The 22,215-nt window shown below is 55.8% G+C and overlaps 26 non-coding genes across 26 annotated transcripts; 15 read left to right on the plus strand and 11 right to left on the minus strand.

The window, feature by feature from the left end:
• Positions 1 to 9,664: 9,664 nt before the first annotated feature.
• On the minus strand, positions 9,665 to 9,737 carry TRNAV-CAC (transfer RNA valine (anticodon CAC)). Its single transcript has one exon. It is a non-coding gene; the product is annotated as a tRNA-Val (tRNA).
• A 160-nt stretch (positions 9,738 to 9,897) lies between these two features.
• Positions 9,898 to 9,968, plus strand: TRNAG-GCC (transfer RNA glycine (anticodon GCC)). The gene has a single exon. It is a non-coding gene; the product is annotated as a tRNA-Gly (tRNA).
• A 506-nt stretch (positions 9,969 to 10,474) lies between these two features.
• TRNAW-CCA (transfer RNA tryptophan (anticodon CCA)) lies at positions 10,475 to 10,546 on the plus strand. Its single transcript has one exon. It is a non-coding gene; the product is annotated as a tRNA-Trp (tRNA).
• Positions 10,547 to 11,080: 534 nt separating this feature from the next.
• On the minus strand, positions 11,081 to 11,153 carry TRNAV-CAC (transfer RNA valine (anticodon CAC)). The gene has a single exon. It is a non-coding gene; the product is annotated as a tRNA-Val (tRNA).
• Positions 11,154 to 11,313: 160 nt separating this feature from the next.
• Positions 11,314 to 11,384, plus strand: TRNAG-GCC (transfer RNA glycine (anticodon GCC)). The gene has a single exon. It is a non-coding gene; the product is annotated as a tRNA-Gly (tRNA).
• Positions 11,385 to 11,890: 506 nt separating this feature from the next.
• On the plus strand, positions 11,891 to 11,962 carry TRNAW-CCA (transfer RNA tryptophan (anticodon CCA)). Its single transcript has one exon. It is a non-coding gene; the product is annotated as a tRNA-Trp (tRNA).
• A 534-nt stretch (positions 11,963 to 12,496) lies between these two features.
• Positions 12,497 to 12,569, minus strand: TRNAV-CAC (transfer RNA valine (anticodon CAC)). The gene has a single exon. It is a non-coding gene; the product is annotated as a tRNA-Val (tRNA).
• Positions 12,570 to 12,729: 160 nt separating this feature from the next.
• Positions 12,730 to 12,800, plus strand: TRNAG-GCC (transfer RNA glycine (anticodon GCC)). Its single transcript has one exon. It is a non-coding gene; the product is annotated as a tRNA-Gly (tRNA).
• A 506-nt stretch (positions 12,801 to 13,306) lies between these two features.
• Positions 13,307 to 13,378, plus strand: TRNAW-CCA (transfer RNA tryptophan (anticodon CCA)). Its single transcript has one exon. It is a non-coding gene; the product is annotated as a tRNA-Trp (tRNA).
• A 190-nt stretch (positions 13,379 to 13,568) lies between these two features.
• TRNAR-ACG (transfer RNA arginine (anticodon ACG)) lies at positions 13,569 to 13,641 on the minus strand. Its single transcript has one exon. It is a non-coding gene; the product is annotated as a tRNA-Arg (tRNA).
• Positions 13,642 to 13,912: 271 nt separating this feature from the next.
• On the minus strand, positions 13,913 to 13,985 carry TRNAV-CAC (transfer RNA valine (anticodon CAC)). The gene has a single exon. It is a non-coding gene; the product is annotated as a tRNA-Val (tRNA).
• Positions 13,986 to 14,145: 160 nt separating this feature from the next.
• On the plus strand, positions 14,146 to 14,216 carry TRNAG-GCC (transfer RNA glycine (anticodon GCC)). Its single transcript has one exon. It is a non-coding gene; the product is annotated as a tRNA-Gly (tRNA).
• A 506-nt stretch (positions 14,217 to 14,722) lies between these two features.
• Positions 14,723 to 14,794, plus strand: TRNAW-CCA (transfer RNA tryptophan (anticodon CCA)). Its single transcript has one exon. It is a non-coding gene; the product is annotated as a tRNA-Trp (tRNA).
• A 190-nt stretch (positions 14,795 to 14,984) lies between these two features.
• TRNAR-ACG (transfer RNA arginine (anticodon ACG)) lies at positions 14,985 to 15,057 on the minus strand. Its single transcript has one exon. It is a non-coding gene; the product is annotated as a tRNA-Arg (tRNA).
• A 271-nt stretch (positions 15,058 to 15,328) lies between these two features.
• TRNAV-CAC (transfer RNA valine (anticodon CAC)) lies at positions 15,329 to 15,401 on the minus strand. The gene has a single exon. It is a non-coding gene; the product is annotated as a tRNA-Val (tRNA).
• Positions 15,402 to 15,561: 160 nt separating this feature from the next.
• TRNAG-GCC (transfer RNA glycine (anticodon GCC)) lies at positions 15,562 to 15,632 on the plus strand. The gene has a single exon. It is a non-coding gene; the product is annotated as a tRNA-Gly (tRNA).
• A 506-nt stretch (positions 15,633 to 16,138) lies between these two features.
• On the plus strand, positions 16,139 to 16,210 carry TRNAW-CCA (transfer RNA tryptophan (anticodon CCA)). Its single transcript has one exon. It is a non-coding gene; the product is annotated as a tRNA-Trp (tRNA).
• Positions 16,211 to 16,744: 534 nt separating this feature from the next.
• On the minus strand, positions 16,745 to 16,817 carry TRNAV-CAC (transfer RNA valine (anticodon CAC)). Its single transcript has one exon. It is a non-coding gene; the product is annotated as a tRNA-Val (tRNA).
• Positions 16,818 to 16,977: 160 nt separating this feature from the next.
• Positions 16,978 to 17,048, plus strand: TRNAG-GCC (transfer RNA glycine (anticodon GCC)). The gene has a single exon. It is a non-coding gene; the product is annotated as a tRNA-Gly (tRNA).
• A 506-nt stretch (positions 17,049 to 17,554) lies between these two features.
• On the plus strand, positions 17,555 to 17,626 carry TRNAW-CCA (transfer RNA tryptophan (anticodon CCA)). Its single transcript has one exon. It is a non-coding gene; the product is annotated as a tRNA-Trp (tRNA).
• A 534-nt stretch (positions 17,627 to 18,160) lies between these two features.
• On the minus strand, positions 18,161 to 18,233 carry TRNAV-CAC (transfer RNA valine (anticodon CAC)). The gene has a single exon. It is a non-coding gene; the product is annotated as a tRNA-Val (tRNA).
• A 160-nt stretch (positions 18,234 to 18,393) lies between these two features.
• TRNAG-GCC (transfer RNA glycine (anticodon GCC)) lies at positions 18,394 to 18,464 on the plus strand. Its single transcript has one exon. It is a non-coding gene; the product is annotated as a tRNA-Gly (tRNA).
• A 506-nt stretch (positions 18,465 to 18,970) lies between these two features.
• Positions 18,971 to 19,042, plus strand: TRNAW-CCA (transfer RNA tryptophan (anticodon CCA)). Its single transcript has one exon. It is a non-coding gene; the product is annotated as a tRNA-Trp (tRNA).
• A 534-nt stretch (positions 19,043 to 19,576) lies between these two features.
• On the minus strand, positions 19,577 to 19,649 carry TRNAV-CAC (transfer RNA valine (anticodon CAC)). Its single transcript has one exon. It is a non-coding gene; the product is annotated as a tRNA-Val (tRNA).
• Positions 19,650 to 20,385: 736 nt separating this feature from the next.
• On the plus strand, positions 20,386 to 20,457 carry TRNAW-CCA (transfer RNA tryptophan (anticodon CCA)). The gene has a single exon. It is a non-coding gene; the product is annotated as a tRNA-Trp (tRNA).
• Positions 20,458 to 20,991: 534 nt separating this feature from the next.
• TRNAV-CAC (transfer RNA valine (anticodon CAC)) lies at positions 20,992 to 21,064 on the minus strand. The gene has a single exon. It is a non-coding gene; the product is annotated as a tRNA-Val (tRNA).
• Between the last annotated feature and the right edge of the window lie 1,151 nt (positions 21,065 to 22,215).

The raw sequence follows: 22,215 nt of genomic DNA on the forward strand, positions 1-22,215 counted from the left end.
CCAGATCCAGAGGGGCCAGAAAAGCAGCCCAGGGAGCAGATCCTGTGCTGGGAGCAGGGCTGCAGCCAAAGGGGCAAGAGAAGCAGCCCAGGGGGCTGGAGGCAGAGCAGCAGCATCAGTGCTGAGCCAGAATGGAGCCGGAGCTAGAACAGTGGAGCTGGGGCTGGGGTTGGAGCAGTCTGGAGCCGGGTGCGGTAAGCAACTGGGGCCAGCCAAGGGGGGACCCTGGACAAAGGGCCCAGCGCAGAAAGACACCCCCAGCCAAGGGTCCTTGAAGGCCAGACTGGGAGGGGGATCTTAACCCGACAGGGGGCTGACGCTGGGAAGAAGGGTCCTGCCACCCAAAGCCTGGAAGTGTGTGGCCACCACCAGAGCAAGTGTCCAACCCCCAGCATCCCTGCAGCACAGCCAGGTCCTGAGAAGGAGGCCTGGGACCTACAAGGAACAGACTGTGAACTGCTTGACATTACAGAGACACTGTTTGTAATGTTCCCTGCCACAGAGCGGGGTGATGTGTTTTCCTTTAACCTTTCCCATTTTTCCTTATTCTTTTTTAAATTAATTGCTGGTTAAATAAATTGTATTTGCTTTAAATTGTATGTAATGATCAGTGGGTCAGGGAAGTGTCCAGTGCAGAGAGAGCACCCCAGAGTGGGGACACCATAGCCCCTGTCCTAGGTGACCACTATTGCAAGGTTGGAGGTCGACCCCCACAGGAATCCTGGGACCAGCCTTGTTGGGGTTACAAGGACTCTGCCAGACAGGAGAGTGGAAGGGGAGTCCTCATGGGCAGGGAGGCCTCTGGGTAAAGGAAGTGGGAGCGAGGACTCAGATCCTTTCGCTAGCCCACTTCACCGGGGTAGTGCAGAAGCCAGGAAAGTTCCCCACAATAGCGGGACCATTCTCCCGCTTACATATGCAGGGACTTTTTTAACCCTTTACAGGTAAAACAAGCAGAGAACAGCCACCAGGAGGGACTTTATAGCTAACTGGCTGGCTGGGTGTCCATAAAAGGGAGCTACCCCACCTCTCATTCATCACAGACCCTGACACAAGGACAGGAACTGGACTTCTGGGGAGAAGCCCTGGGAGGTGCTGTTCATTACAAAGAGCCAAGGAAGGGAATGGGGGAAAAGCTAGTGGTAGGAAGGAGTCCAGGGAGGCAGCGGCAAGGTGTCTGATGGAATAGGCCTTGGCTGCCCATCATAGGGTCCCTGACCTGGAGCCCAGCTGGTGTAGAGGGTGGGCCTGGTTTTCCTAACCAGCCAGCGGGAAGGTGGCATGAAGCCCCTGACCTCAGGGCATAAGGATGATTGGAAAGATTTGTAAGGTCCTGGGGGCTGAGAGTGGGGTCTGAGGATCAGATGTAAGGACACCGGATTTTCTGCTGGACTTTCTGTTATGCCAGAAGGAGAGGAACTAAAGCATGACCTGGTGAGTCACGAAAAGAGGCCAACCACCACGAGATCAGAGTGACTGTCAGCAGGGGCTGCTATAGAAGAAAGAGCTGGTGTAGAAAGCTCAGCCTTTAGGGGTTGCCTCAGCAGTGAGTCCCTTCTTCTACACATGGGTGCAACTGAGAAGAATTTGGCCATTTAAATGCACCAGATCATTGCATCTTTAGGGCTAAATTGGTTCTGACTTATGCCCATAGGAAGAGCACAATTTGACCCCCTGGTAAAGTATATTAAATTTAAAATTCCTTGCATCTGGGCATATGTTAGAATGATTGAGACAGTTTCCCACTTTCTCTACGACAGCAATTTTTTCACCATACCCAGCTGTTAAATCCTGGAAACCACACTGGGATCTGCTAATACAAAAAGATTTTGAACATGAAGTCACCCCTTTTCCATTGATGGAAGTTAGTCTGTGGGGTATATGCCAGCACATAGATGAACTGGCAATGCCATGGTAGGATTAATAGCTGCACCATTCAGCTGAAACAATAAAGAAGGACAGATTATTTTCCATCTTGATAGGCTATATTTTTTGCCAAGTGCATGTGCCAATAATACCCCACAATTGCTGGGGATGGTGTGGGAGTTAACTTTTAGGGTAAAATAAATCAACCAAGAAAGCACAATGAGTAATTATGCAGGTTTCATTATGAGATATTAATTCAGTGATAGAAGCTATATTGTTATCCACATACCAAGGTGTTATAACTAAATCACCATCAATGTGGTTCAGGAGTTTATCTGACGCCAGAGGATGATGCTGCAAAGGGGAACGGAGGTTAGCCTCTTTGGTGACAGTCTAGTCTCACTTACCATTTGACAGATACTCATTTGTCTGGTTGACTAGATCAGGATCAGCTGTTCTGAAATAGAAATTATTTTCAGTCTAAGGCTGTTCCAGTACTTTTTCTCCAGTATAAAATTATTGCATCTTGGTTCCTAGTGATATTAAATGCAATCATTATTAGCTTTATTATTCATAGAAGCACTTATTTACATTGCTCCAGTTTAAGGTAACCAGATGTTCCGATTTGATAGAGACAGTCCCGATATTTGAGGCTTTGTCTTGATATTGCCTATTGCCTCCCCCCCCGCCCACACACACACACCCTGTCCCGATTTTTCACACTTGCTATCGGGTCACCCTACTCCAGTTGCTAGTAATTGGAATCTGTCTAAGTTTTGAATGCTATGGATCATGTATGATGGTACTCAGAGAGCTGGCTGACTACATGATGTTGGTTCTCCTCTTTGTTTCCAGTTACTGCATTGCACTGAAGACAATTGAAATATATTACTGGTAAGTATTTTCTGTTTGTCTGAATTAGCCCTTGGAGAAATGCCTGGTTTACAATTTATGTTAGTAGGTGAGTATATATCATCAGTGAAGCCCATTCTGACTGAATCTCTCTCTTGAATGAGAATCACTTTCTTATGAGTACTTACTTCTTAGTGATTATACCTAAGCAAGTTCACCAAAATTAATTATAACCCTCATAAAAGATCTTCGTATACACACATATAACCTCTTCAGGTTGCACAAGTTGAACACTACATTGCTGCCAATAAGCTAGATGTGCTAGTCTTGTGGTGCTGTCCCTTCTCGGTTATGGTTTCAAACAAGGCAGTTTTGTTCATATGGGAAGAAAAATGAACAGATTCCCCAGTTCTTCACCAGTTCTCTGTGCAAACACACAAACTCCTGGTGCATGTGGTTTGTCACAGGGTAAGAGAAATGTTTGGAGATTTTTTTAAGTCCCTTGTTAAAATATTGGCAGCACATCACTGGTGGAGTGTAAGGTTTTCTCAAGCTGGCACAGGCATTGCCTTTTCTAGATTTGGAAACTTAAGACTACAGCTCAAGATCTAACCTTGCTTTTATAAAGGGTGCACTTTGCTACCATTTAAATACAATGAGCACTGTGCAAATGATCCTTGATACATGTTATCACCTGCTTTAAAAAAAACCACTCCAGCTTTTCATAGGCCTTCTTAAAAGCTTTTATAGTCTTTCTAAGCACAATCTGTAGGAGTGTTGGCACTTGCTGTAAACTTTTGCTGCTTACATGCCAAGTCGGTCTGGAAAGCAGGGAAGGAGAGACCACGGAAAGGAAAACCAGACCTCCAACTCATCTAAAATTGCAAGGACTGTTAGAAAAACCTGGTGCATGTCCAGATACAATGAAGAAAAAACTACTACAAAAGCACTCTGCTTCATTTTAACAATATAGATTCCTCCATATCAGATTCCTTTAGAAAGAAGAAAGATCCCAAAGAGCTGAAAATATGAGCAAATATAACACCTTTATTCACAAAGGAATCTAGGGGAGATCCAGGAAATAGAAAGCTGGCAAAGCTAAACTGCAGCACTCAGGAAAATACTGGAAAGATTAATCACAGAAGAGTAGGACAAAACCTATAGAGCTGTGATAAACTAAACCAGTGGTCCCCAACCTTTTTTGTCTGGCAGGCGCCAGATGACGAGCCATGGAGGACGGTGGGGGCGGACGAGCATCCGCCGAAATGCCGCTGATAAGCAGCAATGTCAATAGGCATCGCCGCCGAAATGCCGCCGACAAGCAGCGTCATCCAGAGGTGTTGCTGCCTAAATGCCGCCGAAAATCGGCAGCATTTCGGCAACGATGCCTCTGGATGACGCTGCTTCTCGGCGGCATTTCGGCGGATGCTCCCCCGCCGGCCAGTACGCGGGCGCACTGAGATGCCCCGGCAGGCACCATGGCACCCACAGGCACTGCACTGGGGACCCCAGAACTAAACCATAGTTAAAACTGAGTCACAAGGGAAATAACATTTTTAACAAAGGACATGTCTATACTACAAAGATAAGTCAACTTGATTTAAGTCGTCATCCAGCCACTGCAGTAATTAAGTCAGTCGGGCATGTCCACATCACACTCATTGTGTCGGTGGAGCAGTGCAACTAGTTGCAGGGAGTTTGGGGTTGGGCTTGCAATGCCTCATGGGACCAAAACATTGTCGCAGGGGGAAATGGGAACATGGCTTTGACCTCCCATGATGCAGTTTCCACCCTCCCTCCCCTGATATCAACGGCAAACAACCCATGTTTTTTCACACCTTAGCTGCGCATATGCCATAGCCTGAGAAGCATGGACCCCGCTCAGCTGTGTACTCTTAATGTGAGCATTACAATCACCTCATGCCTTATCCTACAGTATTTCCAGAGCTGAGACAGGAGCTGCCATGTGGAACATTGCAATGTCATTGAAGCAGCCCTGTTGCAAGCCATCGAATGAAACAATTCCCGGTCGCTGTGGAGCACCATTTCTGGTCCTAGGAAACAAGCACTGATATGGGATTGCATCCTTATGCAGCTATGGGATGACAAGCAATGGCTACAGAACTTTCAGATGTGGAAGGTCACTTTCCAGGAACTGTGTGCAGAGTTTTTCCCAGCCCAGAAGTGCAGCAATACTAACATGAGACCTTTTCTGATAGTGGAGAAGCGAGTGGCGATAGTTCTGTGAAAGCTGGCAATGCCAGACTGCTACCGGTTTGTGTGGAATCACCCAGAGAAGGGTGTGTGGGGGGGGCGGGGGGTCAGGGCAGAGGTCTGGGGGATGTGGGGGTGCAGGGTAGAAGGCTGGGTATGTGGGGGGGGGTTCGGAAGTCAGGACAGAGGGCAGTGGGGATGTGGGGGGGTTCAGGGATCAGGGCAGAAGGCTGGTGTATGGGGGGGTGTAGGGCAGAAGGCTGGGTGTGTGTGGGGGGTTCAGGGGTCAGGGCAGAGGGCTGGGTGTGTGGGGGGGGGGTTCAGGGTCAGGGCAGAGGTCTGGGGTGCTCGGCTCGTGGGGGTGCTCCCAGCCCTCTGCCCTGAGCGGCTCATGGCAGGGGGCTGGAAGGGATATGTCCTGTTCCACCCCTTTCCCCAAGGCCCCATCCCTACCTCTTCTCTGCCTCCTCTACGGAGCAGCGAACACATTGCCACTCCTTCCCCTTCCCCTCGCAAGGGCCATGAGCTGATCGGTGGCAGGGAGGGGCAGGAAAGCACCACGCTGGGGGAAGAAGCGGGGGAGGGGGGAAGCTTGGCTGCCGCAGGACCAAGCTTCTGCCTCCTGCCCCCGCAGGGGAGAGGGGTGGGCGGGGAGGCTGAGTGGGGCTGGGGGCCGGGACCGCGGCAGGGAGCTGCGTGCCACTCAAAATCGGCTCGCGTGCGGTCTTTGGCACGCATGCCCTAGATTGCCGACCCCTGCTCTAGTGGATCATGGGGTGTTTCACCAACATCAGTGTGGGATGGTCAGGAAAGGTGCAAGACGGGCACATCTTTAGGAAGACTGGTCTGTTCAGAAAGCTCCCAATCAGGGACTTTCTTTCCAGATCGCAAAATAATCACTGATGATGTTGAAATGCCAATAGTGATCCTGGGAGACCCAGGATCCTTGCTCCCATGCATAGGTGCTGGAAGTATGGGTGCGGGGGGTGCGGCAGCACCCCCTGACTTGAAGTGGTTTCCATTATATACAGGGTTTACAGTCTGGTTCAATGGCTCTCAGCACCCCCACTATAACATAAGAACACACCAAAGGTCCATCTAGCCCAGTATCCTGTTTTCCGACAGTGGCCAGAGCCAGGTGCCCCAGAGGGAATGAACAGAACAGGTAATCATCAAGTGATCCATCTCCTGTCACCCATTCCCAGCTTCTGGAAAACAGAGGCTAGGGCGGAGGTGGGCAAACTATGGCCCGCGGGCCGCATACGGCCTGCAGGACCCTCCTTCCCGGACCCTGAGTTCCTGCCCTGGGAGGCTAGCCCCCGGCCCCTCCCCTGCTGTCCCCCCTCCCCCGCAGCCTCAGCTCACTGCGCCGCCAGCACAATGTTCCGCGTGGCGGAGCTGTGAGCTCCTGGGGCAGCGCACCTGCAGAGCCCAGCCTGACCCAGTGCTCTGTGCTGTGTGGTGGCGTGGCTGGCTTCAGCCAGGCAGCGCGGCTGTAGCACCGCCAGCCACCAGTGCTCCAGGCAGCGTGGTAATGGGGCAGGGAGCGGGGGGGGGGGTTGAATAGAGGGCAGGGGAGTTCGGGGTGGTAGCCAGGGGGCAGGGGTGTGGATAGGGGTCAGGATGGTCACAGGGCAGGAAACGGGGGTGAATGGGGGCAGGAGTCCCAGGGGGCAGTCAGGAAGGACAGGGGGAACGGGGGGCAGTCAGGGGCAGGGGTTCTGGGGGCAGTCAGGGGACAGGGAGAAGGGGTGGTTGGATGGGGCAGGGGTCCTGTGGGGGGGGGCAGTCAGGAATGAGAGGAGGGGTGTGATGCAGTAGGGAGCGGGGTGCATTGACCTGGGAATGTCGTTTAGTTTTGCTGGAACTGTCTGCATGGGGGATGGGAGAGCAGGGGATGACTTTAGGTGAGGGACAGTACCTGAGCCTGTAACTTGTGCTAGGAGGGGCAGGGGGCAGGGAGTCAACACCTTTGCCTGGGAAACTGGACAAAGGGAGAGAGCCTGCTGGAGGGTTTTTGTTGTTGTTGTTGTTTCAGTTTTGGGCTGCCTGGGAAGAGGCAGGGAATCCAAGTCTAGGGTCTAAGATCCTTGCCCCCCAGAGGGACCTGGCTGAGGGGCTCTGGTTGTACTTACAAGCCCTGCTTGGGACTGTGTTTGTGTAGACTAATAAACCTTCTGTTTTATTGTCTGGCTGAGAGTCACAGTGAATTGCATGAAGTGTGGGGTGCAGGGCCCTGACTCCCCCACACTCCATGACAAGGAGTTGGATGGGGCAGTGGGGGGCAGTCAGGTGCTGGGGTTCTGGGGGCTGTCAGGGGACAGGGAGGGGGGATGGATGGGGTAGGAGGCCGGGGGGGCCCATCAGGGGCAAGAAGCGAGGGGGGGGAGTCGGATAGGGGGCAGGGCCGGGCCACGCCTGGCTGTTTGGGGAGGCACAGCCTTGCCTAATCGGCCCTCCATACAATTTCCAAAACCCAATGTGGTCCTCAGTCCAAAAAGTTTGTCTGCCCCTGGGCTAGGGACGCCATTTCTGCCTATCCTGGCTGATAGCCATTGATAGACCTATCCTCCATTCATTTATTTAGTTCTTTTTTGATCCCTGTTATGGTCTTGGCCTTCACAACATCCTCTGGCAAGGAGTTCCACAGGTTGACTGTGCATTGTGTGAAGAAATACTTCCTTTTATTTGTTTTAAACCTGCTGTTTATTAATTTAATTTGGTAACCCCTAGTTCTTGTGTTAGGAGAAGTAGTAAACAACACTTCCTTATCTACTTTCTCTACACCAATAATGATTTTATAGACCTCAATCGTATCTCCCCTTAGCCATCTCTTTGCCAAGCTGAAAAGTCCCAGTCTTATTAATCTTTACTCATACAGAAGCCGTTCCATACCCCTAATCATTTTGTTGCCCTTTTCTGAACCTTTTTCAATTCTAACATATCTTTTTTGAAATGGGGCGACCACATCTGCACACAATATTCAAGATGTGGGCATACCATGGATTTATATAGAGGCAACATGATATTTTCTATCCTATTACACTGGTCTACAATTTTTGAGAAGTCGTCTGCTTCAGAGATAAAATATGCTATTTATTATGTATTTTGATATGCTGAATTCAAATATGACAATTAAAACAACTGATTGGCTACTGTTTCTAAGATATTTAAGTTTTTACATTTTATGTCTATGTATATTGTGTAGATAGTAGAGTTTTAATCATAAATTGTAAACCTAGGGCTTTTCATGTGTTTATGGTTGCTTTACATGATAATATTTCACCTGTCCTGTTTTTGTAACACTGTAATGTGTGCCATTTAGCTGCATTGTGCTTTCCCATACCATCCCCGCCATTGCATCAGTTTCCCTGTACCTCCCCTTCCTGCACCAAAGCCCCATGCTTGTAATAAATAAAAGGTATTTCATTTTTGAAACATTGACTTTTATTGCACAAACATAAACTGAAAGAATAAGAAAATAATTTAACCTTGGAAAAGTGGTGTGATAAAACTGGGAGGGGAGAAACAAGTCAGCTTGTCTGTGAAAGCACAGAAGTCTTGCCAATCAAAGGTATTCGAATGGCTGCATTTTGTTCTTAGTACCTTCCTGCAGTGTTCAGTGGAAGGCATACTGCACCTCCCCCACACCCGACTCCTGGAACTTTTGGGAGAGGGGGATTGGGAACAGATTCATGTTTGCAGGCCATTGTGTAGGAGCTGCAGAGGGACTCTAGCTTCAAACTGTTCTTGAAGCTCAACCAGACACCTCAATGTGTCTGATTGGTCCTTCATAATCTACAGCATCTCATCTTTCATGGCCTGCTCATGCTCCTGGGATGCTCTATTGTTCTCCATGCCCAGTTTTTCAGACAATGGCTCTGAACTCCGTATCAGCTGTGCTAGAGGTGTTCATTATCTCGTTGAAACAGTCATTCTACATTCTCTTTTTTTGTCTTATAATCTGTGAAATCTTTTCTGTCGATGTCCAGGATATGCTAAGGCAGCTCTAGAGGTGTCGGTGCGGCAAGTAGAGAACACAAGAAGCCCACCCTTCCTTTCCTCAATGCTGCTGGTAGCAGTCACCCGAGGTTTCCAGATTTTGAGGTCAACACAAATCTCTGCAACACAAACCACTGGCATGTTACAGAAATCGAGCTTCAAGGACCAGGACATCATCATGGGTGGGGGAATCACAAGCCCTATTGTTTGCAGAACAAGCAATTATAAAGAAAATTTCCACCATCTCACCTAGCCAACCTCATGTGCTATCGGTCTCCAGAGAGTAAAAGAGCCTTGTCAGGAGCAGATGATGTCATCATGAGAGTGCAGAACTGGGCTGTATGCTGCTATACTCTGTACCGCGAAGATCCCAATACAGTTAATATGGTAGTTACAACAGAAAATGTCATACCAAAAATAAAAGAAATAAGGGAGCCTTCCCGAAAAACCTTTCACAAAGGATTAGAGAGCAAATCTATGAAAGCTTTCCAGAGATCTCCATAGAGCGGAACGGTAGCATGAGGGCAGCCCCTCTCTCTCTCAGCCCCGCTTTCCTCTCCCGCCAGCACAGGAGAGAATGCAAGAGGAAAGGCAGCAGCGGGCACAGACCAGCAACGGCGAGGACGCAATTCCGCGTCTGGGCGCCGAGCACCGGCCCACGCACCTTGTGAAAGCCTGTTTGTCTCCACTTTGTCGGGAGCGAGAGCAAAAGCAAAAGCGAAAGCAAGGCTGTTTCTGCCTGGTTTTGAACCAGGGACCTTTCGCGTGTGAGGCGAACGTGATAACCGCTACACTACAGAAACCGAGGGCCAGCCGCCACTGGGGACAGAGGCTGCAGCGGCCCCCTTTGGCTGGCCCGAAGGCCACCTCCGGCCCTGGCAAGAGGCAGAAGGAGCCTGGCAGGCGTTGCCCAAAGCCCTTGGCGGAAAGCACTGCCTCCGCTTGCAGACACAAAGGAACAGGGCATTGGTGCTTCAGTGGTAGAATTCTCGCCCGCCACGCGGGAGGCCCGCGTTCGATTCACGGCCAATGCAGCCCCTCTCTTGCGGGGGCCCCAGCTCTTTTGGTGTGCTTGGCTCGCCAGCGGCTCCCCGCCCTATGCCTCTGAGCGCCAAGGTGCGCTTTATTTGCTGAGGTTCTTGAAGGGGCCTCTTGGCAGGGGTGCTGCTCTTCTTTGTCCTTTCCTTTCTTTTCGAGGAGTCCTGCCGTGGGGCCAAGAGCAGCTTGCTGAGAAGCATGCAGTTTCAGGTGGAGTATTCAGCCCCTTCCCGCTCTTAAGCCGGGGGCTGCAGCATGTGCACGTGCGTGGGCTGGGAGAACTCCGGCCACCGGGTCAACCCGCATACGGCTCAGGAGCCTGCTTCACCCTGAGGGAAGGGCCCGACGGGTCACTTCTCAGGCCTGTGGGTGCGGTTCCCATCCCGGCGGCTTGCTTGCATGGTGGGCATGGTAAGTCCTGGCTCACGCAACACAAAGGAAAGTCATTCTGCCCTTCCACCCCCACTCTCCCAACCGCCAAAAGCTCTCCGTGCCGCCAGCTGGCCTCGTGGCGCAAGGGTAGCGCATCTGACTCCAGATCAGAAGGTTGTGTGTTCAAATCACATCGGGGTCAGGCAGGTGACTGTTGCGCCTTTGTCCTGGTGCGCCTTACTTGGCGAGAGTGTCCTTCCCGAAAGGGCTGTGGCCCTGGCTTTTAGCAGCCCCGTGCAGGGCCCAATGAGCTTGCTTTTTCTTTGAAAGAGGTCAAAGGGAGGCGCAAAAGCAGGGCCACCACACCAGATGGGCAGCAGGGGCACGTGCCACAAGCCAGGCAGGAGTCGAACCTGCAATCTCCTGATCCGTCGTCAGACGCGTTATCCGTTGCGCCACTGGCCCCCAGGGCACAGCCTTTTGCCTGGTGTGGCCGCGCTGCCTAAGAGAGGTGGAACGGTAGCATGAGGGCAGCCCCTCTCTCTCTCAGCCCCGCTTTCCTCTCCCGCCAGCACAGGAGAGAATGCAAGAGGAAAGGCAGCAGCGGGCACAGACCAGCAACGGCGAGGACGCAATTCCGCGTCTGGGCGCCGAGCACCGGCCCACGCACCTTGTGAAAGCCTGTTTGTCTCCACTTTGTCGGGAGCGAGAGCAAAAGCAAAAGCGAAAGCAAAGCTGTTTCTGCCTGGTTTTGAACCAGGGACCTTTCGCGTGTGAGGCGAACGTGATAACCGCTACACTACAGAAACCGAGGGCCAGCCGCCACTGGGGACAGAGGCTGCAGCGGCCCCCTTTGGCTGGCCCGAAGGCCACCTCCGGCCCTGGCAAGAGGCAGAAGGAGCCTGGCAGGCGTTGCCCAAAGCCCTTGGCGGAAAGCACTGCCTCCGCTTGCAGACACAAAGGAACAGGGCATTGGTGCTTCAGTGGTAGAATTCTCGCCCGCCACGCGGGAGGCCCGTGTTCGATTCACGGCCAATGCAGCCCCTCTCTTGCGGGGGCCCCAGCTCTTTTGGTGTGCTTGGCTCGCCAGCGGCTCCCCGCCCTATGCCTCTGAGCGCCAAGGTGCGCTTTATTTGCTGAGGTTCTTGAAGGGGCCTCTTGGCAGGGGTGCTGCTCTTCTTTGTCCTTTCCTTTCTTTTCGAGGAGTCCTGCCGTGGGGCCAAGAGCAGCTTGCTGAGAAGCATGCAGTTTCAGGTGGAGTATTCAGCCCCTTCCCGCTCTTAAGCCGGGGGCTGCAGCATGTGCACGTGCGTGGGCTGGGAGAACTCCGGCCACCGGGTCAACCCGCATACGGCTCAGGAGCCTGCTTCACCCTGAGGGAAGGGCCCGACGGGTCACTTCTCAGGCCTGTGGGTGCGGTTCCCATCCCGGCGGCTTGCTTGCATGGTGGGCATGGTAAGTCCTGGCTCACGCAACACAAAGGAAAGTCATTCTGCCCTTCCACCCCCACTCTCCCAACCGCCAAAAGCTCTCCGTGCCGCCAGCTGGCCTCGTGGCGCAAGGGTAGCGCATCTGACTCCAGATCAGAAGGTTGTGTGTTCAAATCACATCGGGGTCAGGCAGGTGACTGTTGCGCCTTTGTCCGGGTGCGCCTTACTTGGCGAGAGTGTCCTTCCCGAAAGGGCTGTGGCCCTGGCTTTTAGCAGCCCCGTGCAGGGCCCAATGAGCTTGCTTTTTCTTTGAAAGAGGTCAAAGGGAGGCGCAAAAGCAGGGCCACCACACCAGATGGGCAGCAGGGGCACGTGCCACAAGCCAGGCAGGAGTCGAACCTGCAATCTCCTGATCCGTCGTCAGACGCGTTATCCGTTGCGCCACTGGCCCCCAGGGCACAGCCTTTTGCCTGGTGTGGCCGCGCTGCCTAAGAGAGGTGGAACGGTAGCATGAGGGCAGCCCCTCTCTCTCTCAGCCCCGCTTTCCTCTCCCGCCAGCACAGGAGAGAATGCAAGAGGAAAGGCAGCAGCGGGCACAGACCAGCAACGGCGAGGACGCAATTCCGCGTCTGGGCGCCGAGCACCGGCCCACGCACCTTGTGAAAGCCTGTTTGTCTCCACTTTGTCGGGAGCGAGAGCAAAAGCAAAAGCGAAAGCAAAGCTGTTTCTGCCTGGTTTTGAACCAGGGACCTTTCGCGTGTGAGGCGAACGTGATAACCGCTACACTACAGAAACCGAGGGCCAGCCGCCACTGGGGACAGAGGCTGCAGCGGCCCCCTTTGGCTGGCCCGAAGGCCACCTCCGGCCCTGGCAAGAGGCAGAAGGAGCCTGGCAGGCGTTGCCCAAAGCCCTTGGCGGAAAGCACTGCCTCCGCTTGCAGACACAAAGGAACAGGGCATTGGTGCTTCAGTGGTAGAATTCTCGCCCGCCACGCGGGAGGCCCGTGTTCGATTCACGGCCAATGCAGCCCCTCTCTTGCGGGGGCCCCAGCTCTTTTGGTGTGCTTGGCTCGCCAGCGGCTCCCCGCCCTATGCCTCTGAGCGCCAAGGTGCGCTTTATTTGCTGAGGTTCTTGAAGGGGCCTCTTGGCAGGGGTGCTGCTCTTCTTTGTCCTTTCCTTTCTTTTCGAGGAGTCCTGCCGTGGGGCCAAGAGCAGCTTGCTGAGAAGCATGCAGTTTCAGGTGGAGTATTCAGCCCCTTCCCGCTCTTAAGCCGGGGGCTGCAGCATGTGCACGTGCGTGGGCTGGGAGAACTCCGGCCACCGGGTCAACCCGCATACGGCTCAGGAGCCTGCTTCACCCTGAGGGAAGGGCCCGACGGGTCACTTCTCAGGCCTGTGGGTGCGGTTCCCATCCCGGCGGCTTGCTTGGATGGTGGGCATGGTAAGTCCTGGCTCACGCAACACAAAGGAAAGTCATTCTGCCCTTCCACCCCCACTCTCCCAACCGCCAAAAGCTCTCCGTGCCGCCAGCTGGCCTCGTGGCGCAAGGGTAGCGTATCTGACTCCAGATCAGAAGGTTGTGTGTTCAAATCACATCGGGGTCAGGCAGGTGACTGTTGCGCCTTTGTCCGGGTGCGCCTTACTTGGCGAGAGTGTCCTTCCCGAAAGGGCTGTGGCCCTGGCTTTTAGCAGCCCCGTGCAGGGCCCAATGAGCTTGCTTTTTCTTTGAAAGAGGTCAAAGGGAGGCGCAAAAGCAGGGCCACCACACCAGATGGGCAGCAGGGGCACGTGCCACAAGCCAGGCAGGAGTCGAACCTGCAATCTCCTGATCCGTAGTCAGACGCGTTATCCGTTGCGCCACTGGCCCCCAGGGCACAGCCTTTTGCCTGGTGTGGCCGCGCTGCCTAAGAGAGGTGGAACGGTAGCATGAGGGCAGCCCCTCTCTCTCTCAGCCCCGCTTTCCTCTCCCGCCAGCACAGGAGAGAATGCAAGAGGAAAGGCAGCAGCGGGCACAGACCAGCAACGGCGAGGACGCAATTCCGCGTCTGGGCGCCGAGCACCGGCCCACGCACCTTGTGAAAGCCTGTTTGTCTCCACTTTGTCGGGAGCGAGAGCAAAAGCAAAAGCGAAAGCAAAGCTGTTACTGCCTGGTTTTGAACCAGGGACCTTTCGCGTGTGAGGCGAACGTGATAACCGCTACACTACAGAAACCGAGGGCCAGCCGCCACTGGGGACAGAGGCTGCAGCGGCCCCCTTTGGCTGGCCCGAAGGCCACCTCCGGCCCTGGCAAGAGGCAGAAGGAGCCTGGCAGGCGTTGCCCAAAGCCCTTGGCGGAAAGCACTGCCTCCGCTTGCAGACACAAAGGAACAGGGCATTGGTGCTTCAGTGGTAGAATTCTCGCCCGCCACGCGGGAGGCCCGTGTTCGATTCACGGCCAATGCAGCCCCTCTCTTGCGGGGGCCCCAGCTCTTTTGGTGTGCTTGGCTCGCCAGCGGCTCCCCGCCCTATGCCTCTGAGCGCCAAGGTGCGCTTTATTTGCTGAGGTTCTTGAAGGGGCCTCTTGGCAGGGGTGCTGCTCTTCTTTGTCCTTTCCTTTCTTTTCGAGGAGTCCTGCCGTGGGGCCAAGAGCAGCTTGCTGAGAAGCATGCAGTTTCAGGTGGAGTATTCAGCCCCTTCCCGCTCTTAAGCCGGGGGCTGCAGCATGTGCACGTGCGTGGGCTGGGAGAACTCCGGCCACCGGGTCAACCCGCATACGGCTCAGGAGCCTGCTTCACCCTGAGGGAAGGGCCCGACGGGTCACTTCTCAGGCCTGTGGGTGCGGTTCCCATCCCGGCGGCTTGCTTGGATGGTGGGCATGGTAAGTCCTGGCTCACGCAACACAAAGGAAAGTCATTCTGCCCTTCCACCCCCACTCTCCCAACCGCCAAAAGCTCTCTGTGCCGCCAGCTGGCCTCGTGGCGCAAGGGTAGCGCATCTGACTCCAGATCAGAAGGTTGTGTGTTCAAATCACATCGGGGTCAGGCAGGTGACTGTTGTGCCTTTGTCCGGGTGCGCCTTACTTGGCGAGAGTGTCCTTCCCGAAAGGGCTGTGGCCCTGGCTTTTAGCAGCCCCGTGCAGGGCCCAATGAGCTTGCTTTTCCTTTGAAAGAGGTCAAAGGGAGGCGCAAAAGCAGGGCCACCACACCAGATGGGCAGCAGGGGCACGTGCCACAAGCCAGGCAGGAGTCGAACCTGCAATCTCCTGATCCGTAGTCAGACGCGTTATCCGTTGCGCCACTGGCCCCCAGGGCACAGCCTTTTGCCTGGTGTGGCCGCGCTGCCTAAGAGAGGTGGAACGGTAGCATGAGGGCAGCCCCTCTCTCTCTCAGCCCCGCTTTCCTCTCCCGCCAGCACAGGAGAGAATGCAAGAGGAAAGGCAGCAGCGGGCACAGACCAGCAACGGCGAGGACGCAATTCCGCGTCTGGGCGCCGAGCACCGGCCCACGCACCTTGTGAAAGCCTGTTTGTCTCCACTTCGTCGGGAGCGAGAGCAAAAGCAAAAGCGAAAGCAAGGCTGTTTCTGCCTGGTTTTGAACCAGGGACCTTTCGCGTGTGAGGCGAACGTGATAACCGCTACACTACAGAAACCGAGGGCCAGCCGCCACTGGGGACAGAGGCTGCAGCGGCCCCCTTTGGCTGGCCCGAAGGCCACCTCCGGCCCTGGCAAGAGGCAGAAGGAGCCTGGCAGGCGTTGCCCAAAGCCCTTGGCGGAAAGCACTGCCTCCGCTTGCAGACACAAAGGAACAGGGCATTGGTGCTTCAGTGGTAGAATTCTCGCCCGCCACGCGGGAGGCCCGCGTTCGATTCACGGCCAATGCAGCCCCTCTCTTGCGGGGGCCCCAGCTCTTTTGGTGTGCTTGGCTCGCCAGCGGCTCCCCGCCCTATGCCTCTGAGCGCCAAGGTGCGCTTTATTTGCTGAGGTTCTTGAAGGGGCCTCTTGGCAGGGGTGCTGCTCTTCTTTGTCCTTTCCTTTCTTTTCGAGGAGTCCTGCCGTGGGGCCAAGAGCAGCTTGCTGAGAAGCATGCAGTTTCAGGTGGAGTATTCAGCCCCTTCCCGCTCTTAAGCCGGGGGCTGCAGCATGTGCACGTGCGTGGGCTGGGAGAACTCCGGCCACCGGGTCAACCCGCATACGGCTCAGGAGCCTGCTTCACCCTGAGGGAAGGGCCCGACGGGTCACTTCTCAGGCCTGTGGGTGCGGTTCCCATCCCGGCGGCTTGCTTGGATGGTGGGCATGGTAAGTCCTGGCTCACGCAACACAAAGGAAAGTCATTCTGCCCTTCCACCCCCACTCTCCCAACCGCCAAAAGCTCTCTGTGCCGCCAGCTGGCCTCGTGGCGCAAGGGTAGCGCATCTGACTCCAGATCAGAAGGTTGTGTGTTCAAATCACATCGGGGTCAGGCAGGTGACTGTTGCGCCTTTGTCCGGGTGCGCCTTACTTGGCGAGAGTGTCCTTCCCGAAAGGGCTGTGGCCCTGGCTTTTAGCAGCCCCGTGCAGGGCCCAATGAGCTTGCTTTTTCTTTGAAAGAGGTCAAAGGGAGGCGCAAAAGCAGGGCCACCACACCAGATGGGCAGCAGGGGCACGTGCCACAAGCCAGGCAGGAGTCGAACCTGCAATCTCCTGATCCGTCGTCAGACGCGTTATCCGTTGCGCCACTGGCCCCCAGGGCACAGCCTTTTGCCTGGTGTGGCCGCGCTGCCTAAGAGAGGTGGAACGGTAGCATGAGGGCAGCCCCTCTCTCTCTCAGCCCCGCTTTCCTCTCCCGCCAGCACAGGAGAGAATGCAAGAGGAAAGGCAGCAGCGGGCACAGACCAGCAACGGCGAGGACGCAATTCCGCGTCTGGGCGCCGAGCACCGGCCCACGCACCTTGTGAAAGCCTGTTTGTCTCCACTTCGTCGGGAGCGAGAGCAAAAGCAAAAGCGAAAGCAAGGCTGTTTCTGCCTGGTTTTGAACCAGGGACCTTTCGCGTGTGAGGCGAACGTGATAACCGCTACACTACAGAAACCGAGGGCCAGCCGCCACTGGGGACAGAGGCTGCAGCGGCCCCCTTTGGCTGGCCCGAAGGCCACCTCCGGCCCTGGCAAGAGGCAGAAGGAGCCTGGCAGGCGTTGCCCAAAGCCCTTGGCGGAAAGCACTGCCTCCGCTTGCAGACACAAAGGAACAGGGCATTGGTGCTTCAGTGGTAGAATTCTCGCCCGCCACGCGGGAGGCCCGTGTTCGATTCACGGCCAATGCAGCCCCTCTCTTGCGGGGGCCCCAGCTCTTTTGGTGTGCTTGGCTCGCCAGCGGCTCCCCGCCCTATGCCTCTGAGCGCCAAGGTGCGCTTTATTTGCTGAGGTTCTTGAAGGGGCCTCTTGGCAGGGGTGCTGCTCTTCTTTGTCCTTTCCTTTCTTTTCGAGGAGTCCTGCCGTGGGGCCAAGAGCAGCTTGCTGAGAAGCATGCAGTTTCAGGTGGAGTATTCAGCCCCTTCCCGCTCTTAAGCCGGGGGCTGCAGCATGTGCACGTGCGTGGGCTGGGAGAACTCCGGCCACCGGGTCAACCCGCATACGGCTCAGGAGCCTGCTTCACCCTGAGGGAAGGGCCCGACGGGTCACTTCTCAGGCCTGTGGGTGCGGTTCCCATCCCGGCGGCTTGCTTGGATGGTGGGCATGGTAAGTCCTGGCTCACGCAACACAAAGGAAAGTCATTCTGCCCTTCCACCCCCACTCTCCCAACCGCCAAAAGCTCTCCGTGCCGCCAGCTGGCCTCGTGGCGCAAGGGTAGCGCATCTGACTCCAGATCAGAAGTTTGTGTGTTCAAAACACATCGGGGTCAGGCAGGTGACTGTTGCGCCTTTGTCCTGGTGCGCCTTACTTGGCGAGAGTGTCCTTCCCGAAAGGGCTGTGGCCCTGGCTTTTAGCAGCCCCGTGCAGGGCCCAATGAGCTTGCTTTTTCTTTGAAAGAGGTCAAAGGGAGGCGCAAAAGCAGGGCCACCACACCAGATGGGCAGCAGGGGCACGTGCCACAAGCCAGGCAGGAGTCGAACCTGCAATCTCCTGATCCGTCGTCAGACGCGTTATCCGTTGCGCCACTGGCCCCCAGGGCACAGCCTTTTGCCTGGTGTGGCCGCGCTGCCTAAGAGAGGTGGAACGGTAGCATGAGGGCAGCCCCTCTCTCTCTCAGCCCCGCTTTCCTCTCCCGCCAGCACAGGAGAGAATGCAAGAGGAAAGGCAGCAGCGGGCACAGACCAGCAACGGCGAGGACGCAATTCCGCGTCTGGGCGCCGAGCACCGGCCCACGCACCTTGTGAAAGCCTGTTTGTCTCCACTTTGTCGGGAGCGAGAGCAAAAGCAAAAGCGAAAGCAAGGCTGTTTCTGCCTGGTTTTGAACCAGGGACCTTTCGCGTGTGAGGCGAACGTGATAACCGCTACACTACAGAAACCGAGGGCCAGCCGCCACTGGGGACAGAGGCTGCAGCGGCCCCCTTTGGCTGGCCCGAAGGCCACCTCCGGCCCTGGCAAGAGGCAGAAGGAGCCTGGCAGGCGTTGCCCAAAGCCCTTGGCGGAAAGCACTGCCTCCGCTTGCAGACACAAAGGAACAGGGCATTGGTGCTTCAGTGGTAGAATTCTCGCCCGCCACGCGGGAGGCCCGTGTTCGATTCACGGCCAATGCAGCCCCTCTCTTGCGGGGGCCCCAGCTCTTTTGGTGTGCTTGGCTCGCCAGCGGCTCCCCGCCCTATGCCTCTGAGCGCCAAGGTGCGCTTTATTTGCTGAGGTTCTTGAAGGGGCCTCTTGGCAGCGGTGCTGCTCTTCTTTGTCCTTTCCTTTCTTTTCGAGGAGTCCTGCCGTGGGGCCAAGAGCAGCTTGCTGAGAAGCATGCAGTTTCAGGTGGAGTATTCAGCCCCTTCCCGCTCTTAAGCCGGGGGCTGCAGCATGTGCACGTGCGTGGGCTGGGAGAACTCCGGCCACCGGGTCAACCCGCATACGGCTCAGGAGCCTGCTTCACCCTGAGGGAAGGGCCCGACGGGTCACTTCTCAGGCCTGTGGGTGCGGTTCCCATCCCGGCGGCTTGCTTGGATGGTGGGCATGGTAAGTCCTGGCTCACGCAACACAAAGGAAAGTCATTCTGCCCTTCCACCCCCACTCTCCCAACCGCCAAAAGCTCTCCGTGCCGCCAGCTGGCCTCGTGGCGCAAGGGTAGCACATCTGACTCCAGATCAGAAGGTTGTGTGTTCAAAACACATCGGGGTCAGGCAGGTGACTGTTGCGCCTTTGTCCTGGTGCGCCTTACTTGGCGAGAATGTCCTTCCCGAAAGGGCTGTGGCCCTGGCTTTTAGCAGCCCCGTGCAGGGCCCAATGAGCTTGCTTTTTCTTTGAAAGAGGTCAAAGGGAGGCGCAAAAGCAGGGCCACCACACCAGATGGGCAGCAGGGGCACGTGCCACAAGCCAGGCAGGAGTCGAACCTGCAATCTCCTGATCCGTCGTCAGACGCGTTATCCGTTGCGCCACTGGCCCCCAGGGCACAGCCTTTTGCCTGGTGTGGCCGCGCTGCCTAAGAGAGGTGGAACGGTAGCATGAGGGCAGCCCCTCTCTCTCTCAGCCCCGCTTTCCTCTCCCGCCAGCACAGGAGAGAATGCAAGAGGAAAGGCAGCAGCGGGCACAGACCAGCAACGGCGAGGACGCAATTCCGCGTCTGGGCGCCGAGCACCGGCCCACGCACCTTGTGAAAGCCTGTTTGTCTCCACTTTGTCGGGAGCGAGAGCAAAAGCAAAAGCGAAAGCAAGGCTGTTTCTGCCTGGTTTTGAACCAGGGACCTTTCGCGTGTGAGGCGAACGTGATAACCGCTACACTACAGAAACCGAGGGCCAGCCGCCACTGGGGACAGAGGCTGCAGCGGCCCCCTTTGGCTGGCCCGAAGGCCACCTCCGGCCCTGGCAAGAGGCAGAAGGAGCCTGGCAGGCGTTGCCCAAAGCCCTTGGCGGAAAGCACTGCCTCCGCTTGCAGACACAAAGGAACAGGGCATTGTGGTTCAGTGGTAGAATTCTCGCCCGCCACGCGGGAGGCCCGCGTTCGATTCACGGCCAATGCAGCCCCTCTCTTGCGGGGGCCCCAGCTCTTTTGGTGTGCTTGGCTCGCCAGCGGCTCCCCGCCCTATGCCTCTGAGCGCCAAGGTGCGCTTTATTTGCTGAGGTTCTTGAAGGGGCCTCTTGGCAGGGGTGCTGCTCTTCTTTGTCCTTTCCTTTCTTTTCGAGGAGTCCTGCCGTGGGGCCAAGAGCAGCTTGCTGAGAAGCATGCAGTTTCAGGTGGAGTATTCAGCCCCTTCCCGCTCTTAAGCCGGGGGCTGCAGCATGTGCACGTGCGTGGGCTGGGAGAACTCCGGCCACCGGGTCAACCCGCATACGGCTCAGGAGCCTGCTTCACCCTGAGGGAAGGGCCCGACGGGTCACTTCTCAGGCCTGTGGGTGCGGTTCCCATCCCGGCGGCTTGCTTGGATGGTGGGCATGGTAAGTCCTGGCTCACGCAACACAAAGGAAAGTCATTCTGCCCTTCCACCCCCACTCTCCCAACCGCCAAAAGCTCTCCGTGCCGCCAGCTGGCCTCGTGGCGCAAGGGTAGCGCATCTGACTCCAGATCAGAAGGTTGTGTGTTCAAATCACATCGGGGTCAGGCAGGTGACTGTTGCGCCTTTGTCCTGGTGCGCCTTACTTGGCGAGAATGTCCTTCCCGAAAGGGCTGTGGCCCTGGCTTTTAGCAGCCCCGTGCAGGGCCCAATGAGCTTGCTTTTTCTTTGAAAGAGGTCAAAGGGAGGCGCAAAAGCAGGGCCACCACACCAGATGGGCAGCAGGGGCACGTGCCACAAGCCAGGCAGGAGTCGAACCTGCAATCTCCTGATCCGTCGTCAGACGCGTTATCCGTTGCGCCACTGGCCCCCAGGGCACAGCCTTTTGCCTGGTGTGGCCGCGCTGCCTAAGAGAGGTGGAACGGTAGCATGAGGGCAGCCCCTCTCTCTCTCAGCCCCGCTTTCCTCTCCCGCCAGCACAGGAGAGAATGCAAGAGGAAAGGCAGCAGCGGGCACAGACCAGCAACGGCGAGGACGCAATTCCGCGTCTGGGCGCCGAGCACCGGCCCACGCACCTTGTGAAAGCCTGTTTGTCTCCACTTCGTCGGGAGCGAGAGCAAAAGCAAAAGTGAAAGCAAGGCTGTTTCTGCCTGGTTTTGAACCAGGGACCTTTCGCGTGTGAGGCGAACGTGATAACCGCTACACTACAGAAACCGAGGGCCAGCCGCCACTGGGGACAGAGGCTGCAGCGGCCCCCTTTGGCTGGCCCGAAGGCCACCTCCGGCCCTGGCAAGAGGCAGAAGGAGCCTGGCAGGCGTTGCCCAAAGCCCTTGGCGGAAAGCACTGCCTCCGCTTGCAGACACAAAGGAACAGGGCATTGGTGGTTCAGTGGTAGAATTCTCGCCCGCCACGCGGGAGGCCCATGTTCGATTCACAGCCAATGCAGCCCCTCTCTTGCGGGGGCCCCAGCTCTTTTGGTGTGCTTGGCTCGCCAGCGGCTCCCCGCCCATCATTTCAATCAGAGCTGCATTTGTTCTTTAATATATTGAATGACCTTGTGTAGAACTACAGAGACCATTTGACCCTGTGTATGCTTTTTATTATTCAAAGAGCGAAGTCTGCACTGCAATACATGCCTCTCACTTTTCAGACTTGCTAGTACTTCGTGTAGGGTTTATTGTGTTGGGAGAGGAACAGGGCTGTGATTAGGGCCTCAGGCTTCCTTGATCAGGGGTCCTATATATGTGGCAATTTGGTCAGGCAGCGGCACAGATGCAGCGGCACAGGAGCCAGCAAACAGAGCTTTAAACAGGGGAGTTTGAATGGGAGTTCGGAAGGAGAGTGCGGGGAACGGAGGCCTACGTATGCCGAGTATGGGCCGCCACATTGTTGTTGTTGACTGCCCCGTGACAGGAGCATAGGTGCAAGGGCCGCAGCCAGTATGCAGGGAGCATCGGTGGTGACCCAAGCAATGGAATATACAGGGTAGATGACCAAATGTGCAAGCCGCACAAGTACATGACCCAAGCAGGTGTGTTTGTGTGCTGTGCCACCTGCTAGAACTCTGGCTGTCATCTTTATAAGAAGCTCTACTGTTGATGCTGAACAAACCCAAAGTCCCAAGGCAATATACCCTTCTTTTCTAGTAATAAGTTCCCATTCAAGTGTATGGACCTTGCTGTGTCACACCGGAGCTGTTAATCTGGGTTGCTCCCAATCAGCAGTAATTTGGGTTGTTACTGGGAACACCTTCAGCTGTTTCTCATCTTGTTCCTCTGGCTCCACTCCTTCCTTTGTCCTTTGAGCATATGCCTTTTCTTTAGGGTTGTGACGATGCGGTTCTGGTGGAACCCAACTGAGAGTGC

Source organism: Malaclemys terrapin, chromosome 3 (assembly GCF_027887155.1).
Source record: "Malaclemys terrapin pileata isolate rMalTer1 chromosome 3, rMalTer1.hap1, whole genome shotgun sequence".
NCBI lineage: Eukaryota > Metazoa > Chordata > Testudines > Emydidae > Malaclemys > Malaclemys terrapin.